The sequence below is a fragment of the Rhinoderma darwinii genome, chromosome 2 (assembly GCF_050947455.1).
Source record: "Rhinoderma darwinii isolate aRhiDar2 chromosome 2, aRhiDar2.hap1, whole genome shotgun sequence".
Taxonomy (NCBI): Eukaryota; Metazoa; Chordata; class Amphibia; order Anura; family Rhinodermatidae; genus Rhinoderma; species Rhinoderma darwinii.
The window spans coordinates 327,718,030-327,730,566 of record NC_134688.1 but is presented as its reverse complement, the minus strand read 5'-3'; positions in this window follow the sequence as shown (position 1 = coordinate 327,730,566).

Genomic DNA, 12,537 nt, shown 5'->3' with positions numbered 1-12,537 from the left:
TGCAACACTCTCCTTTGCAAGCAACCAGTTGCTCGCTGTCAAATGGAGTGACAAAAAGGAGTTTTACATGCTGACCACCGTGCATGAGGACACCACAGTAGCAGTAAGAGAGAGGGGCGCTACCTCTGATAAGAGGAAACCGGTCTGCGTGGTGGTCTATAATAAGTTCATGGGGGGAGTCGAATTATCTGACCAGGTCCTACAACCGTACCTGATCAAGCGCAAAACTTGGGCCTGGTATAAAAAGGTAGCGCTCTACCTCATCCAAATGGCCACTTACAACAGCTATGTGCTCTACAAGACCCAGGGAACGCTCAGTTTCCTCCAATATCAGGAGAAAATTATAGAGCACCTGTTTGACTCCCCCGCACCTGGAGAATCCTTTGAGTCAGAGGAAGTCAAAAGGCTCACTGAGCGCCACTTCCTTCACCCCGTCCCTGCCACTGAGAATAAGGAATACCCCCAAAGGAGATGCTGGGTGTGCAGTAAACATGGAAGGAGGAGGGATACCCGGTTTTACTGCCCCATGTGCCCTTCAAATCCAGGCCTGTGCAACTGTCAGGGATCATTACCATGTATATTGTTTGCAAAAATATTATCCTCACACATATGTATATACATTTCAGTTCTTTGTGTAATATACTGATATATAACAAGTTCTTTGTTCATGTCGGACATGCCAATGGAGACACTGCCCCTGGAATGCAAGAGGAGTGTACAGAAGAACTTACAGTTGAGGAGTCGGTGGGGCTTGGGCACATCCCACATCTCTAAGGAGGAGGCATGTGTCTTTTTCTGTGTTTCTTTGTTCTGAATAAAGTTAGTTGACTTCCTGTCCTATCTGAGGAAAGCTGTGTACCAACATCTCTCTGGCTGGTTATTCGGTGTGAAATAACAGGGAGAAGGAAGCTACCCTCAAATTCGGACTTGACATTTTTGGCGCCTGAACAGGGACCTCACTTGAGGAGATATCGGAATCTGGACAACCGACAATCACAGGGTGAAACAGAGGACCCAAGATTGCCCACTGAGAGTGCTTGATCACCTCCACTAAGCACGGTAAGTCAGTTGATTTTATAAATCTTCGACTTATCTGTGTTGGTGGACAGTCTTGTGGCGATCTGTAGAACCCTTTTGTTGATTTCCTGGATTATCTCAGGCGACAGAGGAGATATTTTCCGCTGTGAGGTCGCAAACCTGTGAGACCTTAGTCGCGCCCGACTAACCATCCTCTGGGTAATTAGGGACTAGATAGAAAATATAACAGACCGGAGAGCTATAGACTGCGAAATTGTAATATTTCCAGCTAGACTTAGAGAGAGAGAAAGAGTTGCAGACTGCGAAATTGTAATATTTCCAGCTAGACTTAGAGAGAGAGAAAGAGTTGCAGACTGTGAAATTGTAATATTTACAGCTAGACTTAGAGAGAGAGAAAGAGTGGCAGACTGCGAAATTGTAATATTTCCGGCTAGACTTAGAGAGTTGTAGACCTAAAATTGTTATATAAATTACGTGTATAATATAGACTGTTAGACTGGATGGTTTACGGTCCATATTCAAATCATCAGGATCACCCGTACCCAGACGATCCTATTCATATGATTTGGTGAAGCGAATGGAAGTTAGGAATAAGAAAGGTATTGTATGTTATATGTATTAGAAAACACAGGACCAGCCGACACCCGGTAATGGCGTCTGCACCTCATGTCGAGTGTGTTCTCATTGTGGGCGGAAACCCCCCCCTCACAGCTGCGCAATGTGTTTCCAATGGGAGAGGCTGCCCCCCCCCCCCGCCCCTGATGTGGCCACGCCCGTCCCAACCAAATTAGTATGAAATAATCGCCTTGTTAATTTTGTCATTGGTAACACATGCTGCAGTGTTTTTTTCTATTTTAGATTCCGTTCCAGTGTGCAGGACGCTGTTTGCTGATGAAACAACATGTCATCATAATATAGAGATGGTGGCCGACAGATTGGATTGTTACAGATTATGTGTTTGATGTTTTGAATGTAGATAATTCCTATACAATGGCGTGATGAAAGATTGCAGATACGTATGTTGTTTTGCCGGCATTGAAATGGTTACGATTGTGAGACTAGAAGCTGTGAGGAGTGAGTATGTGACACCCCCCTCCCCCCTGTGGTATGCCGTGTTTGGGAGGAGGAGGAGGGGCTGACTGGGTGCAATCTGCAGACAAAGGATTACAATATTGCACTGATTTTATATATATATATATATATATATATATATATATATATATATATATCAGTAATGTCTACAAACCTAAATACATTTCTTATCTTTGCGCATGCGCTGTTGTTTATAAAAGTTACGATATTTATGTGTTATGATGTGATCAGATTTAATGTGTTTTGATGTTAATTCAGATGTATTAAATTATAGATACTGTGAGACACGGGGGTTTTGAAAATGTATGTGCCCTCACTGTTCCCTATTTTTATATACAGTTTATTGGTTTGCAGTAATTAATATTACCAGATATAATATTTTCTGTTTTATTGAATAACTAATTACAATTGTTTTGTTTTTGTTTTCACACATGAGGCACGTGATATAGTGCGGCCTAAATGTTATTTTGGAAAATGTGAGATGTTTTACAGATAAATGGTTGCAAGTCATTTTAAAGATAAAATGTATTTTTGTCAGGAGAAAGTCATTTTTGTTCCAGGCTGTTGTGTATTACAGGGGGTTAAACTAGTGTCCCCCAGATAGAGTGCCCGACTTTGTTATGTTGAGATGTCGTTTTGAACTCTGCTACATTACTTTCGCAGAGTCCACAAAGGGGGGAATGGTGAAGGAAGTGATCAGGTACAATTTTGGTTTGTTTTGAATTAATGAATTTGGTTTCAGGAGATCTACAAAATGTGTATGAGACCCCAATGAGTAATCCAGATTAAATGTGTATGAGAGTAACCTAAATGTTGGGGTTTTTCTGTGTAGATGGTTCCAGATCTTTCCAGAACGGTGAATATGGCACTAGGTAAGCTGTGCTGTAGGCTCCACCCAATATGAGGTAGTGGGTAAAAGACCATCCCCCTCCAGCAAATTTACACAGGAGGCAGAGGTGACATCACCCACACATTAATTTTTACAGATTTAGATGGGGGAGAAGGCAAAACAAAAAAAATTGTCTGAACATTGTTTATTTTATGCCAGATTTCAGTAATATATTTTTATTTGTTTTTGTATTAATCAAGTATTTACAGACCCTGATAAAAGTGAAATTCTCAAAGTGTTCTGGATTATCAGATGAGTGTGGAGAAGTGTATAACATTTGGTTTTATTTTAGAGAATGAAGACTCCACCCCTTTGAGATGTTCTATCTATATGTGACATGGGTTTTTAATGTAAATTTGTAATGTAGAAATACTTGATCATATACAGTATGTACAAGACAGGATATGAGGCACCAGGTAAATTACCCAGAAACCACTCTCACCTTCTTGTTCATCTAAAGGAGCAGAGCTGGAGGTGCTCGCTGAGGCTGTAATCTCGCAGAAGGTAAGACGGCCGACATTTACACTGACTCTAGGTACGCTTTTGGCATCGCCCACAATTATGGGCCCATTGGTAGTAGGAACTTTATTGGATCATCTGGTAAGCCAATTGAGAGAGCAAGAGAAGACAGAACTGACAACAAGGGTATGGGCAGCCAGGTGTCAGTAAATTGGTTTGTCCCTGGATACAATAATGCCACCGCTAGGTTTGTAGCAGCCGGCATGATGTGCGCACGGCATGACATAGGTAAAACAGCAAAGGTACCTGTGAAAAGTGCAGCCTGGCCAGATTACCCGTCCCAGCGACTGCAGAACATACAACTACCCGAGGTAGAAGTGTATGACAATGTGCTCGTGCGTGAAGACCTGTTCTCAGGGGGGGTCTGAAGCCCGGCCAGTACCTTCCCCACTGCAGACGTTGTGTGTAGTGACAGGGGAACAGTGTTATCCCAAGTATTGAACTGATGTTTGTACAATGATAAGATGTCAGCAGTTCTCCAGTGTTATCCCAAAGTTAGTTGGTTTAATAACTGTATTTAAGAAGTGTTGTGGGAATATTAAATACTGAGGTTAAGTTTTATGTAAAGTTCTAGACCAGCCTCAGCATTGGACTATTGGATGTGTCAGATAAAAGGTACAGAAGCGGAATATTCCCATTCGAAAACATTTTTATTTGTTTATTTTTGTTGTTGTGAAAGGGAAATTCTAGAGCAGAGAATTCTGTGCAGTGTATATGTGTATGTATAGATATATATAAAGAGAAGAGGAATCAGTTTGTAGGTATCAGTTTTAGTTACTGACCGGTGTGAACATTTAACATAAATCTGTCATTGTTAATGTTTTTCTTCAAGTTAATTATCTGATTAAGATCAATTACTGATTAGGCTATGAAAAGCTTGTTCTTCACAGGAAGAGTCCAACTGGGAGCGGAAGGCGTGAGAACCAGATTCTAACAGAATGTCGACGGATAAGGGAAGGTGAACCGGTAAAACCCAAGGCACTCTTGATAGCACTTGTATTGATGGTGTATGACCTCACATATGCCCCAAGACTGCAAAGATCGATGTGGTAAGATCTAATTGGTATGTCCCAGGTTTTACAGCTGTTGCTGCTAAATTCTGTTAGAGCTGTTTGATTTGCCTACAGATCAGTCCTGGCAGACCGGTGCCAACCTTATCATACCCGCCTCCCACAAAGAGAACCGACCTTGAGAGGCCCTCCCAGGTAGAACGAACCATATTAGAGTAAGAAAAAATTGGTTTGAGACACTTGTCAGATAAACATGTGAAATCTGTGTATATTTCTGTGAGGTGGAGATGTTCTAGGCAATCAGCTGAGATCAAGGTACAAATCCTGCTGAAAAAGTATCACCAAGTGCAAATGAAATGTACCCAGTAATCACACATCTTCTAGGTGCCCTGTCTATTGTAACAGAGAAGTTTTTTCTTCTTATATAAAGGTATTTGATGTCGTTTAAGGGCCTGACATTATTGTATGTACTTAGAACAACGTTTATAATGTATGCGGATGATGTTATCGCCAGATTAGTATTTATTTTAACAATTGACAAGAGTTGGGGTCCCCAGCAAGTGCCAGTAAATATGAACTAAAAGACTTTTAACACGATGAACTCCATCACTGAGATGCGGCAGGCACAGCCTGAGCCAGTACAACGCGTTTATCATGAACTGACGGCAGTGTCACAATTTTAAGCAGCCGCCCAGACAAGTAACTTACCGGAGGAAGAGGATAGATGCGGAGGGTTTGTGGTAGTCACAATACAACTCCACTACTCCGTCTACGTGGGATCTCACCCCAGGCTCACAGCATGAGGTGTTATGTACAGCACGGTGACATAAACTAAAGGAGACGGTGTCTGACAGATGAGAAGGACCAAACCAAGTCCTGATGACATCAGCAAAGATCCAAGTAAAGACCAAAGACCTGAGTGAATCCGTCAGCAGTATCAAGTGTTTTGATAAGTAAGTGGCTAGGAGGGGGTAATAATAACTCCCCCACTGGACACCAACGTAGTCTGACTTCACTATTGTGTGGGTTACCCTGAGGGTGACAGTCAGTGAAGAGCAGAAGACAGGAGAAGAAGGGGACAATGATGTACAGGACTGGCAATGAACTGATGGGACCCGAAACCTGAGGGTGATAGCATGAGATTGGTGATAGCATTATGTTATTAGTTGAGGCCCTATTGTTTATAATGTCTGAGGTTTATAATTATAATGTGTGTAAATATGCCACGGTGCTGCAAATTACAATCTGAGGAGTTTTATGTGAAGGTGTGAGGTGAAGGTCACTGTGCTACCCATGACCTGTTATATCTGCAAGGGTAAAAGTCCCATTAGGACAGTAAGTGACAGTGCGACAATTATTACCATTAATAAAAATGTAGACTGCATTAATTATATATATTACAACCAGCATCGGCTTGTAGATTATATCAAGACAACCATCCTGTATCCAGAGGAGAATAGGGAAAGTTAGGACCACTCCAAAACCTTGGAAGTCCAGGTACAAAGGGGGTTACTTATAAGGAGTAGCTCGTCTCAAGCTGGTGAAGAAATCCAAACCCCTACCCGCCTGGTTCGAGTGGTCAGTAGTAGGTTGCTAGGCAAGACTCAGGAATAGAGTAATAATATTTTCAGGGGGGACTGTCAGGGATCATTACCATGTATATTGTTTGCAAAAATATTATCCTCACACATATGTAAGTATATACATTTCAGTTCTTTGTGTAATCTACTGATATATAACAAGTTCTTTGTTCATGTCGGACACGCCAATGGAGACACCGCCCCTGGAATGCAAGAGGAGTGTACAGAATAACTTACAGCTGAGGAGCCGGTGGGGCTTGGGCACGTCCCACATCTCTAGGGAGGGGGCATGTGTCTTTTTCTGTGTTTCTTTGTTCTGAATAAAGTTAGTTGGCTTCCTGTCCTATCTGAGGAAAGCTGTGTACCAACATCTCTCTGGCTGGTTTACTTATTTCCAGGCATGCCTTCAGCTTTCAATTTACAGAGGTGGTTATTCGGTGTGAAATAACAGGGAGAAGGAAGCTACCCTGAAATTCGGACTTGACATAACTACCCCTGTTTTGAGACCTATCACACCGTTTCTAATTATTGATTTTATATATAATTTAGGGAACACCAAAAGGGTGGGGGATTCATTTTAGGGAGTCAATTTCATTTATTCATATTTTTTGTTTAGTTTTTGGGCTTTCCAAGGGAGGGAGGGATTTTCACGGGGCGGTAGTAAATTATTTATTTCAGACTGTAAAACAAATTTTCCCCTTTTTGATTTTTTTTATACATTTCTTGGACAATTAAATCCTGGACATGATCACTCACAAATTAATACTGATTATTGTGCAGGAGCCCACATCTGTCTATTCAGAACATGGACCCCCAAAAGTGTTCTTGAAATAAAAAATCAATGTGGGCATTGCATTTATTAGTAGATAAATCCAACACCTGCGACCCGTGCCGCCCCTGAATTAGTGGAAGTCGTGCATTTTAGCAATGGTTAAAAGAATAAATTGAGGATATATTTCCTTTTTCTTATGACTGTGTCCTGCCACATACAGCTGTTACATTCCTAATTCTGTACAGTGATATGGGCATGATATTTTTTTTTTGGAGGATCTCTAATAATCGAACTGTTCCTTATCAATACACCATGGGCTTTGTTACAGTTGTCCTGGAAATACTGACATCATTTTGGGGATTTGTGATCCTTTACTGTTCCTATAGATGGTTTTGGACACTGCCCCTTTATATATTCTGTAGGTGATTGGTTGTTTTGTGGACATAGCGGTTCCTACTTTGTCGGGCAGAGGCCTGTTATGGTGTACCGCGTCACTTGGCACATTCGTCCCTCATAAGGATTGATGGAGCTAAAGAGACGTTGTACAACCAGTTACTGAAAAAAAAAAAAAAGCTTGTCATGGCAGCCCTGCAGGTGTTCTTCTATCTAGTGAACAAACTCGAGTTTGCAACATAGTTGGATACATTTTCCTCCATTTGTTTGAAGATATTGCCCGTCACTCCAGTACAGTTTATTTTTTCCTCTCTGACTGATTTTATATTAGGACAGAATTCTGTCCACAATGACATCATAATGGCACAGATGCGGGACAACTGCTTCTTCAGCTAGACATAGTCATAAGTACAGGCAAATACGTCTATAGCAACATGTATCCGTTATGAATACACGGTTTCACTTCTCTTTTGTATGCCGCACAAATTTATTAATGTGGCATATTTCTAACAAAATAACCTTCTACCACGTCTCCTCTATTTTATCTGGAAACGTAATAAGAATTTGAAGAAAACATTATATACCCATAGTGTCTGAAATAATACCCATTATTTCCTCCTTTAAAAAATTTTTGGTCCGCATGCTCACTACACCACTAGATGAATACCTTTAGGGGTTTAGTTTTTAAAATGGGATCATTTCTGCATGGTTTTTTTTTTTGTTCAGGCAGCTCAATGCCTCTAAATGCATGATATGGGGCCTAGAATTTCAATTGTACCCTGAAAGCCAAAGGGTGCTCCCTCTATTTTTGGCCCATCGACACGTCTAATAAGCAGATTGGGGCAACAATGGGATTATTTTTTAAAACAGGAGAAACCGGGTGATAGATTTTGGGGTGTTTTTCTTCATTTTCATGTTCGCTTTACAAAGAAATCGGTCTTCAAACTGACACTTTTATGAAAAAGCGAAAAAAAATTTTTTTTCACCTGCTTTGTATTAAATTTAGCAAAAAACTGTGGGGTCAAAATACTTACTATACCGCTAAATAAATACCTTAAGGGGTCTAGTTTTCTACATGGGGTTGCTTATGGGGAGTTTCTATCATTCTGGCAGCTCAAAGCCTCTCCAAATGTACGGTGGGGCCTAAAACATTTTCAAGCAAAATATGAGTCCTGAAAGTCTTCAGGTGCTCCCTTCGTTTTGGGCCCTGCCGTGTGTCCAGGCAAAGCATTAGGGCCACAATGTGGGTATTTTTGAAAACAGGAGAAACAGGGTGATAGATTTTGTCGTGTGTTTCTTCATTTTCATGTTTGCTTTACAAATAAATCGGTCTTCAAAGTGATACTTTTATAAAAAAAGTGAAAACCTGGCTTGGTGCAGGAAACCAAATGTACTTCAAAAGTCTTCTAAATTGCTCCCCAAAAATTTTTTTTTCAAAAGTGCGGCCAAAATTGAGTAAAGAGATGGAAATATATATTTAATAAAAAAATTGTACAGTATGTATGTACATATGTGACATATTGCAGTTAAAATTAGGGAAAAATGATAATTTTACAAAATGTCTTCAATTTTGCAGAGGCGACAAGCCTTCTTTACCGTGAGAACTGTGAATCTATGGAATAGCCTACCACAGGAGCTGGTCACAGCAGGGACAGTAGATGGCTTTAAAAAAGGGTTAGATAATTTCCTAGAACAAAAAAATATTAGCTCCTATGTGTAGAAATGTTTCCTTCCCTTTTCCCGTCCCTTGGTTGAACTTGATGGACATGTGTCTTTTTTCAGCCGTACTAACTATGTAACTATGTAACTATGTAACTATATTTAGGAAACTACACCCCTTGAAGAATCCATCTAGGGGTGTAGTGAGCATTTTTAACCCACAGGGGTTTCATAGATTTTATTAGAATTGGGCAGTGAAGATAAAAAAAATCCTTTTTTCCAATAAGACGTAGCTTTAGCACCAAATTTTTTATTTTCTCAACAAATAAAGGAATAAAAGAACCCCAACATTTGTGAAGCAACTTCTCTGGAGTACGGCAATACCCCATTTGTGGTTATAAACTGCTGTTTGGGCATACGGCAAGGATCAGAAGAGAAGGAGTGCCATTTGGCTTTTGGAGCACAGATTTTGCTGGATTGGTTTCTTGACACCATGTCACTTTTGCAAAGCTCCTAAGGTACCAGTACAGTGGAAACTAGCCAAAAGTTACTCGATTCACGAAACTACACCCCTTGAGGAATTCATCTAGGGGTGTAGTGAGCATTTTGACCCCACAGGTGTTTCATAGATTTTATTAGAATTGGGCAGTGAAAATTAAAAAAAAATCCTTTTTCTTCAATAAGACGTAGTTTTAGCTGAAAATGTTTAATATTCTCAACAAATAAATGAAAAAAAGCACCCCAACACTTGTAAAGCAACTTCTCCTGTGCACGGCAATACCACATATGTGGTCATAAACTGCTGTTTGGGCACAGAGTAGGGCTCAGAAGGGAAGGAGCGCCTTTTGGCTTTTGGAGTACAGATTTTGCTGGATTGGTTTCTGGTCGCTATGTCGGATTTGCAAAGTTGAAGTTTGGGGAATTTTGCTAGGAAGTGTTGTCCTGGTATAATACGGGCGCCCTCACTTCCAGCAGATATGTTTGGGCCCTCTCCTTCCTGGTTCCCTAATTTTAGGGGCCTTGATAATTCGCCACTTGAAACAGAATAAACGTTCCCCTCGGGCCGGCACAACTGCATATTTTTATTTCCTGGCTTATTGGTGCCTTGACTAATTTTATTTTTTCATAGACGTAGTGGTACGAGGGCTGGTTTGTTGTGGGACGAGCTGTAGTTTTTATTGGTACCATTTTGGGGTGCATGCGACTTTTTGATCACTTGTTATCCTTTTTTTTTGGGGAGGCAAGGTGACCAAAAAACAGCAATTCTGGCATATTTTGTTAATTTTTTTTATACAGCGTTCACCACGCATTATAAATTACATGTTAGCTTTATTCTGCGGGTCAGTCCGATTCCGGTAATACCTAATTTATAGCACTTTTTATATTTTACAACTTTTTGCACAATAAAATAACTTTTGTAAAGAGAATGGATTTTTTCTGTCGCCAAGTTGTGAGAGCCATAACGGTTTTACATTTTTCGTCGACGGAGCTGTATGAGGGCTTGTTTTTAGCGAGACGAGTTATAGTTTTTATAGGTACAATTTTTAGGTACATGCGACTTTTTGATCACTTTTTATTTCAATTTTTGGAAGACAAAGTGACCAAAAAATAGCAATTATGTCAGTATTATTTAGTTTGTTTTTTTACGGCGTTCACTGTGCGGAATAAATAACATAATATTTTTATAGTTAAGGTCGTTACGGTTGCAGCGATACCAAATATGTATGGCTTTATTATTTTTTTCAATAATAAATGACTTGATAAGGGAAAAAGGGCGATTGTGTTTTGTGTTATTATTTGAAACTTTTATTGTATTTTTTACAACTTTTATTTTTACTTTTTTTACACTTTTTTTTACACTTTTCTTTAGTCCCACTAGGGGACTTGAAGGTCCAACTGTTTGTTTGATGTTCTAATACATTGCACTACCTATGTAGTGCAATGTATTAGAACTGTTAGTTGTTCACTGACAGCAAGCCGATTAGGCTCCGCCTCCTGTTGTTTGGCCAGCTGCCTCCCCGCTACGGCGGTACGGCCTAGTGGGTCCACTAACCCGCTCCGTGACAGTACGCTCAGGCCATGGACCCCGCTGGTCAACCTGAGACTTTGACGACACAAGCCATGCTGGCCGAGATGGAGGATCTCCAGTCACGACAAGACCAGCTCCTCAAGTCGGTGAACGCCATAGCCCATCGGCTGCTTGCTCTAACCACAGTCATCACCGCACCCGTTCCTGCGGTTCCGCCTGCTACACTTCCTGTCTGTACCGGTACCAACCCCCTGTGTTTCTTGCCGCTACCCCCACGCTATGACGGAGATTCGAGGTCCTGCAGGGGATTTTTGAATCAGTGCCTGATCCATTTCAGACTACATGCCAGGTCCTTCTGTTCGGATGACGTCAGGATCGCCTTTATCATCTCTCTCCTTACTGGCAAAGCCCTGGCATTGGCTAATCCACTGTGGGAACATCAGGGACCAGAGACCCGGGACTTGCAGTGCTTCCTACAGACCTTCCGCTCGATCTTTGAGGAACCTGGGAGAGTTTCTTCGGCTGCTGCATTCTTGCTAACCCTACACCAGGGAGACCTCTCCGTGGGCGAGTATGCCATCCAGTTCCGTATCCTGGCTGCTGAACTGACCTGGAACAACGAGGCTTTGGTGGCTACATTCTGGCAGGGACTGTCTTCAGGGATCAAGGACGAGCTGGCTGCTCGCGATCTGCCCTGGACGATCTTATCTTACTCGCCTCCCGAGTTGACATGAGGATCCGGGAACGTTCCCAAGAGATTCTCCGGGAGAGAGAACTTCCCAGGCTGGATTCTGCTGTCCCGCAATCCTCCTCAGTCATCCCACCAGAGGATTCGATTCAGAGGAATTATGTCAAGTTTTCTACCCAGGAGAGACAACGCAGACGCACTTCTGGACTTTGTTTGTATTGCGGCTGTGGAGACCATATTGTGCGTCTGTGTCCCCAGAAGCCAGAGAGACCCCCTTGCCTAGGATTGGTTGGAGAGACAACCCTAGGTGGAACGGAACCTAACAGAGCATTCGTGTAATGGCGGGGAAGGGAGACAGACAGTTGAGCCCTAATCTACCCGCCACTCAGTCCCTGCCTACTTGACACGGCCCGTCCTAGGCGATGGCGTACAACTGGGCGACGGTTCCTACGCTCAATAAGTGCATGACAGACAAACAGACAAGGGTACACAGAAGCTAAGGGAAATGGGGCAGTTGCCCACGGCAACACCGTGAGCAACAAGAGTAGTGAACGAGCCGAGTAGAAACCAGGAGTGTACGAGGTACCAAACGCAGAGCAGGAGAGTAGTCAGTAAGCCAGGGTCAATATGAAGCAGGGACAAATAGTTCAAGCAGCAGCAGAGCCAGGAAACAGGAGAAACACAGGCAAAGGAGGAGCAGGAAGTGAAGGTATAAATAGACAGAGGGCGGGAGCTAGCTCCGTCTGGCCAGGCTGTGATAGGCTCTCCCACTCCTCAGCCTCCCAGCCTGATTGGTAGAAGGAGGGGTCACTCGATCAGACTTAGGAGCAGGTGCAGACTGACTAACCACAGGCGTCGACACAGAAGC